The sequence below is a fragment of the Corvus moneduloides genome, chromosome 2 (genome assembly GCF_009650955.1).
Source record: "Corvus moneduloides isolate bCorMon1 chromosome 2, bCorMon1.pri, whole genome shotgun sequence".
Classification (NCBI taxonomy): Eukaryota; Metazoa; Chordata; class Aves; order Passeriformes; family Corvidae; genus Corvus; species Corvus moneduloides.
Window position 1 is genome coordinate 19,827,047 of NC_045477.1, and position 14,355 is coordinate 19,841,401.

Below are 14,355 nucleotides of genomic sequence, written 5' to 3' on the forward strand. Positions count from 1 at the left end.
GCAGTGAAGAGAAGATGGAATTACAGAGATTGTTTATAAATGGAGTTTTGGATAACTGGGAATTTCCTATATGTAACCATGCATTAGTCACTCAAACAGTGTTACTAAATATGTAAGTTCACTCTTATGTAGTAGTCCCCTAAAACCGGATGTGGAGAGGATAGGTACTCCTCTTAGACTTGAAGATGTGTCCTGTCCTTCCAGCTGATCAGACTTGCCAGAACAAAAAAATAGCAAGAATTCAACAAATCAATAGCCAGATGAGCCAGAAACAACCCAAACTAATTTTGCATTAATATTTAAACTTGATGTGGGGATGAAATTTCTTAGAACTAAAGCACTGGGGACAGTGGTAGAGACACAAAAGAAAAGTGAAGAATTTTTCTCTGTGACATGAGGTGTCCACTACTCAGATTCCCCTTTTTACCTTACACCTGTAGGAGGTTTCAAATTAGGAAAGTGTACAGAAAGGGAATGCTAGAAGAGATAAGTAAGTATTTGTGAGAGGTGGAAAATGCAAAGCTGAAAGTCTGCAGCAGAAGAAGGAACCAAAAATGAGTGCCCTAAATTTATTAGTGCATACTCTCACCTATCTAAAGCCTATTCCAAAGCACAGATATTACCATTACTATTTCAAGATGTTACAAAAATAAAAGAAAAGCCCAGTGAGCCCTGCTTGGACACATGGAAGAGTTCCACGTTAAAAGGAAACAGATAATAAAAGAGTCACATTTTGATACTTCTCTTTGCAGTCTGTGTTTTCATGGAGCCATACAGAGGAGGTTTATCTCCAACACCACTTCCTTTCCCCCTCTCAGCCCCCACAGACACAGAAATATCTCTGTCTACATGTGGCTGAGCATTTAAAACCCAGCAGTATGGGCTAGCTGCCCAAGTAACCATTTCCTATTTCCTATAAGGGAAACTATACACACAAGAAAGAGTCCCAATGACTAGACCCAAAACAAGCATCACCAGTTAGACCATGTAGACTGAAATGTCAGCGTGCTGGTTGATATTAGAGTGTCATGTGCATATCAACTGTTCTTGGTCCATGACATGCACATAAAAAAGATCAAGAGTTTAATATTTTAAAAGTTATTTTACTGCCTGCTACGCTATACATTGTTTTAACCCTTTTTTTTTAAACTTCTCTTACTATCTTGAAAGAGCTCATAATAAGAATTTCTATCTTGTAGCCACAAGCTGGGTCAGAAAAAAATCACTGATGTAGGTAGGATGTCTCTGATGGGGTGGGATTTTTTATCTCTTCTCCTCAAAGTGGTTGCATTGCTGCCACCTCTGCAAACTATTCAGTTCATCCGCAGGCACACATTGGGACTCAGTAACTGAAAGAAAAATCAGGACACTTGTTCATCATTAAAAGTAAGGAAAACACATTGTTTTGTTGTATTTATAATTTTATCCTCAAATGCTATCATTTAGTATCATTTTCATGAGACTCCAGTGGGGTTCTGGTTCCTGTAGTGGTTATATTTCAGTTTCATATACTTGCACAAAAAAAAAAAAAAATCATTGAAGTTCATCTAGAAATTTCCTACTCAAATCCCCTTAACCGAAGCAGAGTAAACTCAATCAAGTTAGTTCAAGACAAAGTCTAACTGGACCCTGGACATCTCCAAGGATCAGACTCCACAAAGTGCTGGGAACTAAGACAGTGGAAAGCCATGCTGTCAGAAAACAAGCTGAGTTGTTTCTATTGGGCTCAAATGGAATCGCCTGTATTTCAGTTCCCACCCTCTTGGCCTTTCACAGGACATCACTGAGAAGAATCTGGCTTCATCTTCTTTGCTTCCTCCAAGAGGTATTCATGTACAATGATAAGATACACACAAAGTTAAATAATCCCAATTTTTGCATCTTCTCCTTACATGACTGATGCTCTAGTCTCTTAATCAGCATAGGGGACCTTCAGGAGACTCACTCCTGTATGTCCAGGTCTCTCTTGTGCTAGGGAACACAGAAATGGACACAGCACTCCAACAGTGGTTTCAGCAGGGCTGGGTAGAGGGAAAAGATCACCTCCTTTAACCTGCTTGTGACAGTCTTCCTAATGCAACCCACAATGCTGTTGACCTTGCCCAGTCTGCCAAGATCTCTCTGAAAAGAAACACAATTATCTTGTCTATCAACAATTCCTTCCAGTTTTGTATGATCTGTGACTTCCTAAGGGTACACTCTGCCCCATCATCCACATGATTAATGAAGATATTAAACAGTACTGACCTCTAGGGTGCACCACTAGTGACTGATCTCCAGCTGGAACTTTATGCTTGACCACAGCACTTTGAGCCTTACAATTCAAGCAGATTTCAACTTAACTCCCTACTCACTCACTTATCTGGTCCATCCTTCATCAGTTTGTCTATGAGGATGTTTTGTAAGACAGTGTTGAAAGCATTACTAAAGTGAAGATCAGCATCCACTGATCATCTACTTGCATCACACCATCACAAACCACAATCACTCACTTCGTGCAGAAGACTATAATACCATTCAAGGATAATCTTCCCTTCATAAATCCATGCTGGCTAATCCAATTCCTTACTTATTCTTGCTGTGTTTGAAAAGGGTTTCCAGAATTATTTGCTTCGTATCTTTCCAAGGATCAAGGTAAAGCTGACTGGCCTGTAGTTTCCCAGCTCTTCCTTCATGCTCCTCTTGAAGATCGGCACATCATTTACTCATTTCCAGTCCTCAGGAACCTTCCCCTAACAGCACAACCTTCTGAAGATCAAAAGTGGCCATACATTGACATCAGCCAATTTCCTCAGCAGACATGGGTGTATCCCATCCAGACACACGGATTTGTTCTTGACAAGGTCGTTTAAAATTTCCTAACCTGATTCTCATCCACCAAGCTAAGTCTTTCTGCTTCTAGGCTTTCCCACTGGTCTCAGAGGCCTTTGTGAAGACAAGTCTTACTAGTAGAGATCAAAGCAAAGAAGGTATTGAGCATGTCAGTCTTTTCCATGCCATTTGTCATCAAGTCCCCTTCCCCATTCAGCACTGAGCCCATGTTTTTCTTGATCTTCCCTGTGCTGCTGATAGACCTGTAGGAAGTCCTTGTTGCTTTTTAATCCCTTGCTAGAGTGAATTGTTTCATTGGTTCTGGCATTCCTAACCCTGTCTCTGCACATTTGGTTATACTCCTCCTAGGTCACTTGACCTTTTGAACCTTGTATACGCATCTTTTTTATGTCTAATTTCATCAGAACATCGTTGTTCATCCACATAAGTCTCCTACTCCCTTTGCTTCAATTTCCTGCATGTTGGGATGAACTACTCTTGGACTCGGAGGACAGAACCCTTAAGAGGGTTACCCAAGCAGGTGTCTCAGACAGTATCCCACAACATTCTTCCAAGGAGACTCCTAAATAGGCCAAAATCTGCTCTTCTAAAGTCCAGGGGTTGTAATCCTGCTATATGCCTTGTTTCCTTTTCTCGAGAGCTTGACTTCCAGCATCCTGTGCTCAGTGCAGCCAAGGTTGCCGCTACCTTCATATTTCTCACAAGTTCTTCCTCGCTTGTAAGTGTCAGGCCCAGCAAAGAGACACCCTTTGTCAGGGCCCTCAGCAGCTGCAGCAGGAAGCTACCATCAATGCACTCCAGAAACCTTCTCAGCTGCTTGTGCCTTTCTAAATTCACCTCTCATCTCAGCAGATACCAGGCAAATTAAAGTTCCCATGAAGATTAAGGCCTGGAACATGAACTGCTTGCTTCAGTGGTGTGAAGAAGGCCTCTTTTATTATTTCTTCCTACTTTTAGACCGCTTGTCCAGATAAAAAATGCAAACATTTTCATTGACAGGCAAACAGGGTATTATTCAGTACTGTAAAGGTTCTTTGCTTTACATCTTCAGCACCTTTTATCTGTGGTTCACAGAGCATTCTCCATGCCTTATACAAAACAGACATTTCCAAGTATTACTACTCACACTTGAGCACAGAGTGTAACTTGTTACCCCCAAGGATATGTACAAAACATGGAGGTGGGCATGGTGGATACCTAGTGGGAAGCAGTTATTGAAATAGCCTAGCTGAGGAATTACCTTTCAAAGAACACAGCAATCAAAACATATACATGACTTTCAGATGTGAAAAATGAATGAGGTGTCAGGTATATCAAATGTCTCTTCCATCTCACCTGCCACTCTCACTTTCATTTTCTAAGCAGCAGAGGCTGTTGCACTGTGGGTGGGGAAAATAACTGAATAAAGAATATACCAGATATCTCATAATGAATCTTTAATCTTGCGTTATGGGCACACACATACTCATAGGTTTCTGGAAAGTTTATATTAGTCAGCCTTCATGAGCACCCCAAGACACCCTTGCTTTGGAGGGGCTGAAAGACTGGCTGTCACACTCTGCTGCCAGGTGAATAGATGTGAGTGTGTCAGTACCATTCTTGCTTCCCCTGCTTTAGCAGTATTTCACTCCTGAAGCAGTTGGGTAACTGCCATTTAATAATTTTGGCTAAAAAGACATGACAGGACAAGGAAGTGTGGAGATTATGAGGAAGATGGATTGATGCATTGTCCACAAATCCCAGCAAGTCCTCCTTCCTCCACCCAGCCTTTCTTAGTTCCCGCTAGCCTTCCAAGGCTTTAGTCTTAAAAACAAGTACCTATAACAGAGGTTGCATCAACACCTCCCCAAACTTCTGTATTAATCTCTTTCTATCACTTCTCTCTCTACTTGCCCTGTTCTAAGCCACAATGCATTCACTTTCTGTCTCTATTTCGGTCCTGTTTGGACAGGACAAACTGCAGGACAATCACCACCTCTGAATACCTTGAAGTCCTCTTGTTCAGACAGTTTTCTGTGGGCAGGAACCTTAATTCAAGACCTCTTCAGAACCAAACATGGTTAGATGTGATATCAAGCCTTGCACAGCACAGAAGGCTGAATATAATCTGAAAATCATTACTTCAATCAAGAGATTCAAATTAAGTTTCATTTACTTTGGTGTCTCAGAGGGAAAGCTTTTCACACTTCTGCTGCCTGCTTTTTACCTTTGTTCTAAATGTCAAACTAACTCTCTAATTCTTGTAGTGGGGTTCTACCCTTTGCTGCACTTTTTAAGCTCACGAGTTCTCCTCTGTGTCCCACCAATGGACACTGAAGATTTTAGAAGTATTATCTAATTGCACACACACTGCCATGAAGAACTTCACTGGTGCATGAAGCAGATAAGTGAAGATTACTCTTGCCTAGCAGTGCCAATATCAAAAGTATTACAGCAAAGAGAAAAAATTTTTTCGTTTTCCAAAGTTATAACTCTGAAAGAGCAAAGGCAGCAGAATTTTCCCTCCAACCACTCTCCCCTACTTACAAATCTGTTGTACCAAAACTGATTATTAAGCCCCTGGGCTGTTATATATTTTATATATTCTCTCTTCTTACTGCTGAGAGCAAAGATGCATTCTAAAAGAAAAGTGTGCTTTCTCCTCAAAAGTTATGTTTGCTCTAAGACACCAGGAAAGCACCCATACTTTTACTCCAGAACTTTTCAGAATTCATTATCTTGTGCTAGCTCTTCTGTCATACCCTGTGTCACATATGTACACAGTGACAGCAATAAATAATAGCATATTTAAAGTTTGGCTATTACATGCGTTTAGGATACCTGATGACTTGGGGACTAACTATAGGAATTCCATTTCCTACAGTCTCAGCAGCTTGTAATTGTCAGGATCTTGGCAGAAGAGTCTATGGATATTACCAAGAGAATTGGTGAGAGGCCACGTAAGAGGAATCAACCACAAGTTTGTGTCATCTTGGTTTCTAGCATACTTACAAGTCCATACTCCTACCCTGCAGAGGGAAAAAAAAAAACCAAATTAAAGATTTACCAAGTCATAGAGAAATCCAGAGCTATTTACTGCCATAGTACTCTAGGCTTGTATTTAAATCAATAGCTAGATCTACCTAATGGACAACTTCCTTTAAGCCAAGAGAAGTGTTGCCATGTCTTTGTGTGGTGCATTAGGTCTAAGTTAAAACAGAATGACCTATCGGGCAGACGTGGGCTGATGTCAAAACTTATGGTTATCTGGTAGTGGTGACTTGTTGCATTATCTTCATGTGTTTTGGTTAGATGACATAGTGGCAGCGATCCCCTAAGCAGATGCAAGTGCAGCAGGGCAGGCATGCTGTATGCACAGGCATATGACTTAGGCTTGCAGTTCCAAAAGGGATCTCAGTTTTGAGTAACTGAGCAAAGCATGTGTTGAGTACAACCTCCCTTGGAGGGCAATTTGTCTCAAAAATCCCCAAACAACATATTCGTCTTCCTTCTTCACCCCAGGCTTTCTCCCTCTGCCTGTTTCTCCCTCATGCTGTGGCATGAATTTAATTTTCTTTCCTCTCCCATCCCGTCATAAGCCTCGTTAAGAGCTCTGCCAGAGCTCTTAAAGCACTATGCAAATGAGGCAAGAGGGTCAGAAACAGGAGTAACTCCTCCAAAACCTTTGGACATATCCAGTATTTCTCTCCTCAACATACAGAATAAGAAAATAAGAATGGTCTGGGACTGCAAGCCTTTGTCAACTGTGTCAGTGATACCATCCCACCAGCACAGTGCTGCACAAGGACCTTTCCCATTCCAGTTACCATTGTCAACTGATGTCCAAATTCAAGCTGCACATGAGCAATATCCATACAGCCAGTAGTGCCACTCTTCTGCCCAGAGCCAACTTGGTGCACGTCCTCATTTTCCTGATGTCTTGAAGAATACACTGCTGCTGGAAGGATAAAATAAAATTTCACTCTTGATTATTTAAAAATCCAAAGTCTAGCGGGCACATTTCTTTTCCATCACATTTTCCCATACATAAATTCCAATGAGAGTTCAGAAAACAACAAAAAATTTACTTTCATCACCTCCACTTAGGAGGGCAATCCTCTATTAATATGGAGAACAATTCCAGGCACAAATAGTTAATATCTGAGAAAGAACCAGCAGTATTTTTGCTTATGACCAAACTCATGGCCACCATAACCACCTCCATCTGGCCAAGACTTCTGAGTGTTTGTTTTGGGGGGTTTTGTTCTTTGTTTTGTTTCCTTGTGTTTTAAATCGTGGCTGTATTTTTTTTTTTTTTTTTTTTTTTGGAGGGGTGCAGGTGTGTTAGTTTGTTTTACAAGAAGTATTTCATGAAGGTACAGATCCTGAAGCTAATGATGCAAGTGGTTTTTTTGCCATTCCATCTCCTCGCACAGACCAGGACCATCCACTTCCCACCTGCTTTCAAAAAGAGGGACATAGTCTGGCAGCTCTGATACACTTCCCACACTAAAGTGCAACCAGAAAAAGAGCAGCTCCAATTGGACACACGGCATCAAAAGCCAGAAAATGTATCTGAAATAATTATACTTGTCTTTGGAACAACAAAACAACAAAACACTCAGCAAGTATACTGATGTAGACAAGGATTATCACACTCCATTCTTTTTGCTGTATATATCCCTTCTTCCTGCTTAACCTGCTTCAGCTTGTTTCCCTGTTCCTCCTTGAGGCTTTCATGCCACCACCTTTCTAGACTTGTGTTGCCTAAAGCTGAATTACCACAGGGATCCAACAGGAACCAAACCCAAAGCCCTGTAATGAGCTACTTGCAGCTGTTACTAAATCCACCATATTTGCTGCTCCTTGCTGCCCACTCCCTCACCCCCTGCTTTGCCTTAGTGAAAACAATTTCAGATTCTGTAAGGTACTAAATGCTTTACTGCAGTATGTTGAGTTAGAAGAATCAAAGACAGCAATAGCCAGTGGCTCTACAAAGAAATAAAACTGTCAAGTCAAGCAAGGAAATACAGACTTATCAAAATGATTTCTGAATCTTTTTGAAAAGATTCTTTTTCCGTCTTCTACTCATGCTGCCTCAGGCAGCTCACTGGAGTCTAAAGATGAAACCGAAAGCTCAACCCACTCTGGCTGTCAAAAATATACACAAAATCCTCCTTATGACCTAAAGTCTTTTCCCTTAAGAATTACAGGCAGCTGAGAAAAGACACAAATAAAAAAAAAAATTGTGGGGTTGTGTTGTTTTTTATTTTTTTTAATTAAATATCTCCTTTATGGCACTATGGAAATCAGGAATAATTTACTCTTTAATCCAAATCTATACCTCAGCATTAAAACCACTAATAAAGAGACGGTCATTAAACTTTACCCATTTAAGATAAGTTAGGGGGTTTTTGACATTAATAGGGCCAAATTATGCTCTCTGATACACCAGTGAAAATGCATGATACATTATTCCATCTATAGATACACCTAATTTCCAGTTGTAAAAAGGATGAAATCTGATTATGTATCTTTAAGAATGTCTGAAATATTAGAAAGCCAAGATAAAAAAATTAAAATATGGTTTGCTTCATGAAAAAATGCACAGTTGATAGTGTTGTTAAAATGACATTAACAAATGATACATTTAATGGTATGCTTTTGATTTTGAGCAGTTAGAACATTATGATAGAATAGTATGGTGCCTTTGTTCCACTTCTACCTGTATAAGCTATTTATTACATGGCCTCAGGCAAGATGCTCACAATATCCAATTTGCTCTAAAAGCAGTACAGAACCTCCCCATTTGCTTTAGGAGAGCCAGCTTGGGCTTTTTCCCCTCTTTTAGCTTCAGTTTATGGATCAATAAAACAGGTATTTACCTATTTCATGCATGTTCGAACTGCAAAATAAAGGGCTAGGTAAAATTACCACTGATCATTACAGCTACATGGAGTGTTTTTACAGTGCTCTGAAAATGATAAAGGAGGGAGGTGTTCGTACAGCACAGTGTTACTAACTCTCTAATTTCAGTCTGTGATTGCACGTGTGTTCATAAAAGCAGTACAGATGCCTACGGATCCTGCAGATTTATTACAGGTAATAGAAGCCCATGGTCTCCTCTTACATCCTTTCAGATAGAGAGAAGGGGTCATGAAAAAAATGTGTATTGTTCTATTCCATCAGTGTTATTTACCTTAAAAAAGTATTTGTTTTGAAAATTTATTCTTTAAAAAGATGAAAGGTGTTCCCAAGTGCTAAGACATAGATAATGCTAAGCAGCTTCAACTCCTAGTGTCTCTTGTTGGTGCACAGAAACTCCAGGAGAGACCTTGAAACTAGATCCTTTAACTCTTGGTTTTACCAAGGCTGTCAAAAATGGGCAAAATGGGAAAGGGCTGCAGGCAATTAAAGATGGCCCAAAAATACCTGAAAAGCATATGGACATTCATTCAAACAAAAAGCATTATTTGTGCCACCTGCAGTTGTTCAGGAACATTTCTCGGGAGTTTATCAGCCCAGTAATGGCTGTTTCAAGCTTTACATCACCATCAGATACATCAGAGAAATGGATGGCTAAGGTGTCATTGCTCTCACCCATGACTTGTTGTGCGATATATGCCACAGCAAGAAGTGGCAGCACCTCCTTACAGGTACATCTGTGTCTGATTCACTGACCTAGTACACTGCCTATACTATCCCTCATGATAAATAATTATTTTTGAGGGGGAGTTGTTTGTTTTTGGGGGACTTTTTATGCCAAAGATAAGCAAACAATTTATAAATCCTTTGTTCTTGATGGCAGCTGGGAGAGGGAGAAGAAGAAAATAATGACTAACCTTCCCTGCAGCAGGTAAATCTACACTGTAATTGGCAGGCAGTTTTAGAGAGGGTTTACAGTACAAAGTCCTAATACAGCACTTGATTTCCTACAGGTGCTACCACAACGTGAGTCGTAAGAGCAAGCAGGATAAAAGTTCAAAAGATAGTGAATGAATTTGTAACGGAAGGAATAAGTACCAGGGCACACTGGATTTTCCAACCTTTATTAGAAGTAACATAATATGCAGCAAAACTTCACCAAACTAAACATTTTTGTATAGCTATAAAGTAGAAGTAATTAGAGGTCCTCTGGAGAAAATCTTGAAAGCATGAATGTAATAAAGAAAAAAGACAGTCAAAACCCATAGCTGATTGGCCTGTTCATTTCTTAAACTAGATTTTGTGAACTAGTGAAGTTGTAATTACTGCACAGTTTAAAGCAGTGATCTATTCTTTAAGTTACTGCAGTGGAGCTTTCGTGCTTTTTATTAAAATAAGTGAAATTTTGTGTGAATGTACCATTTGTAAGTAACTGTTGCTTTCCCAATAAAAATAAATCAAAAGCCTGTGAATTACTAGAAGTTACAGTTTCAAGAAGATGACTTTGAAGAAATTAGTTTCAGTTTTTAATGCATCAGCCAGTCAACTGCTTTTAGAAACAGTTTTCAGTTCAACAGCTTACAGTGACCAAGAAAAAGTGGCTAATATGGATGGAGATGTGCTTGCTTTATACAGACATTTCAAACCTGAATGACTAAGGTTAAATGTTGGCATAGCCAGGTTCTCCATAAAGTTTAGGAGCTTTAACACTGACTTTTCTAGTGGCAAGCTAAGAGGAATACCGAGTGATCTTTGCAATCTGAAAACTACACTATTCTTATTCAGATATGAATCTGTCCAACGTTCAAGGTGTTTTGATTCCTGTCATTTTTCATCCCTATATTCCATGAGGAAGACCTTTGCCAAGGAAATAAAGCAGATACTATACCTTGGGAACAACATTGCCATTTCATGAATAATTGTGTCATGAATTGTATCCATCAGAATATATTTCCCTGCAGCACAGATGAGACTGGAGAGAAAAAATGGGCACCTTAAACATTCATTAGTAGAACCAGCTGCTCTTTTGTCAAAACCAGCAGAAAAAATAGTAGTATGAATAATAACCCCCCCAGGCCTTCTGCAACATGAACACACACACACATACATATAAACATCCAAAAATAATGTCCCCTTGAGTTTTATACCAAACCCACACACGTGTGTCTAGTGCTAGGTAACAGTTCAATTTTAAAGACGATGAGGGAATTTCCTATGGGAAAATAATCTCCAGACAGACATTCACAAAATCTCTACAAATCAGTCATTAGCTCTAAAGAAAGTTCACCTTCCAGGTTTAAAACTAACATGGGAATGAGAAACCAAAAGAGAATGATTAGAAATGACATCTAATTAGTCTAGAAATTACGGTTTCACCTGGTATTTCACCATCATATCTGCACACGCTGAGCCCTCTTGTCCATATACAGTTTATGACTGAAACTGAAAGTATGTGCTCAGGTCCAAAGACAAAATGCAGGGAACAGTTTTACAGGCCTGGGAATGGAAAAGTACAACATCAGGAGCAAGTATGCAACTGTATTTTTGATATCCATTATTGTCTTACAATTGGAAAACTGTGCTGCTAAGTTCTGTATTCAGGTGTGGTTTTTTGTTTTGTTATTTGGGGCTTATTTCCTTCTCTTAACAACAACCACCAAAAAAATCTTACTAGAGAGACATCTCATTGACTAGTGTTTAAAAGACTGAAAATGCGCTTTTAGATGAATAATTTAACTCTACAGACTATGACCACTACCAGTTTCAAAGGCAAAGTCTTCTAAACCTGAATTTTAACAGGTTGGAACAAGATAATATGGAACCACTACTCAACCAGAGTAGCACTTCTTGGCAGAATAGCAATGGTAGGAAGCAGAAGCTACTGAAGGTGTTTTTAAGGGATAGTTGATGTACCTATCAGAGTCTTAAGAAGCCAGTTCTATTCAGTTGCCTCAGGCACAGCCCTTGTAAGTGTGCAGGCACAGATTCCAAATTCTGTTCCTGCCACTAGCTGTAATTATACCAATACATCACCTCATTATGTCTATTTAATGGTTTGAAACGTGATATCCTGGGACTAATGCACCTATTTGCTCTAAGTACAGAATAGTATATTACAGTATGTGCTATTATGGTCTGCAACTCTGTTTGAATTTACTATTTTCAGTTCTCTCAGACTTAACAAAAAGTGTTCTAAAGGATGCATATCCTAAATTATTCCCTCTGCTTAGGACCTAACATCTGCTTCTTCTGTGATCAATCACACCAAAACCAACAAATGGAAATAGGTTGCAGCTGATGTTCAGCATAACAAGCAGCTACTTAGCACAAGATGTGCATTGCCAATGGGGAGGATGATAATTCCCATATTATAGGTATGGAAACTAGACTCCATGCTCACCACACTGTGTAAACGGCAACCATGTAAGCAAATCCACACAGAATCTTCCAGAATCTTCCGTAGTTATCCCAGTGCATGAGCTTGTATTGCTCTAGCAGCATTAGACAAGCTCCTGAGTAGAGTTTCCTTTGTGCACCCCTTGCTAGCAAGTCATTTATGAAAAATTTATTTGTACTTATAAGAATAGGTCATTTTATTTTTCTGCAAAATGGCACTTTTCTACCAAGACTCCTTCCTCTCCTTCTGCCTGACACGACTCTTAGGGCAAGGCAAGAACTGTAAATCTTAGCTAAGGCCACACACACACAGCCTCACAGAAACTTGTGACTGAAATTTATCCCAAAGAAAGGAAAACTGAACAAACGACAATAACAAGTTCATTTCTACTTGCAAGGATTTGCATGTACACATTAATTCCTAAGAACTACTTTAGAAATTAACCACAATTTCTTTATGCATGAGCACTCCTTGAGGCCAAGTACTCTACACAGTAAAGGAATTTTAAAAAAAAGCACTTCAATGTCTTGAATACACACTGACACAATAGATCCAATAGATCAAACTAAACATAAAAGACTTAGATTATTACCCTTTAAATTATGTTAATTAAACAATGCTCCCTCTAACCAATGCTCATTGTCACAGGCTGATATAACAAAACCACAATCTTTTTCCCCAAATCTCTACTCATTCATACAAATGAAAGAAAGGATTTGTCACTGGAACCCCTTGGAAATCAGCAATTTTTAGGCCACTGAAGTTACTATCCTTCCATTAGTTTTTTAATGGCAGCTTTTTTTTTAATGGCAACTTTTTTTTTTTTTTTAATGTTATACAAACTGAAAGCAATGTAAATAAAGGCTGGATCTTCTATAAGAACTAAGCAGCTATATGAAAGTCCCCTACTGCTCCAGAGGCGTTGCCACTCACAGCTCAAAACACAGTTGGTGAGGTTCTTGCATGTAAGATACTTAAGCATGTTGTATCCCTATAACCCCAAATCTTTGAAAACAGCTTATATAAAGACAATGAAACCAGTTTGACTACTAATGAAAGAACTGTTGTGGTCCAAGAAGTTCACACTGATAAACATACAATTATCTGATACTTTGAAAATAAGGATAGATTCTAGCATGCTCTCCTACATTCTATTAAAAAAAATTAAAAATGCCAACAGCATCAACAATAGTGATTGTGACATTTTTTCATTTCAGAAGGAATTAATTTTTCTTCACATTTTGAAAAAAACTCTGGAAAAAATTTCAAGATTTATGTCTTCAAATTAGCATATTCCAAAATTAGCAAGGGAGAAGAAATCTGATAAAACAACATTTAAATTGTAGACACTTTAAGAATGAAGATGTTTTAAGACAAAATTCTTAAAAATAACACATCTCTCATGATTTTTCAAGGTCTAGCTTCAAATGCCCCCCCTTTTTTTTTGACCATATGTTCTAAACTTCCTTTACCACTTCAAAGAAGAATATTTTATAATTGACAAAACCAAAAAGAAATGTGATAATACCACTTGGCATTGCTCAAAAAAAAAAATCAGCACTTCGTAAGTCTGAACTATTGGATATATAATAAGAGAAAGGCAGGGAAAACAAAAATATACCCAAGACTTTTTGCCCAACAGGGAGACTAGTTCAATAACATAATAAAGTCCCTTAACCACTGAGTTCAGAAAACAAATTGCAAGGAACATGACAAAAATTCAGCATTTTGTAAACTTGATTTACTCCACATTTTCCCCCGCTCACTTTAGCATGGGGAAAGGGTAAACTACTAGAGTATTGAGTCCATTCTACAATATAAGCAACTTAAACCTCAAATTCCACTGGAGTTAACAATCCCCATGTTCTCACATTTCCTATGCAGCTTCCTACGTGTCAAAGCTCAGATAGCCCAGCCCCAGTGGGTTTCCCTGAACAAGGGTGGGGCCAGGCTGCCTTGTGGAATAGGTTCTTCTACTTGGCTTCAGTGTATTCAAGGCTGACTAATCGACTTTTGCCACCAAAATAAGTAACCCTGAAAAGGGTCTTAGTGGTTAAAGGTGACATAATTAACTAGCTACAAAAAGGAACTCAAGAGTCATATCTCTGCTAGTCATTCTCATAATGAAAATTTGCCTTGAGCCTAAACTCTGTCTCTGGTAAATAAGAGCCCTTAAAACAAAATTATAGTCATGGATTTTTCTTTGTCTAGTAATAACATCA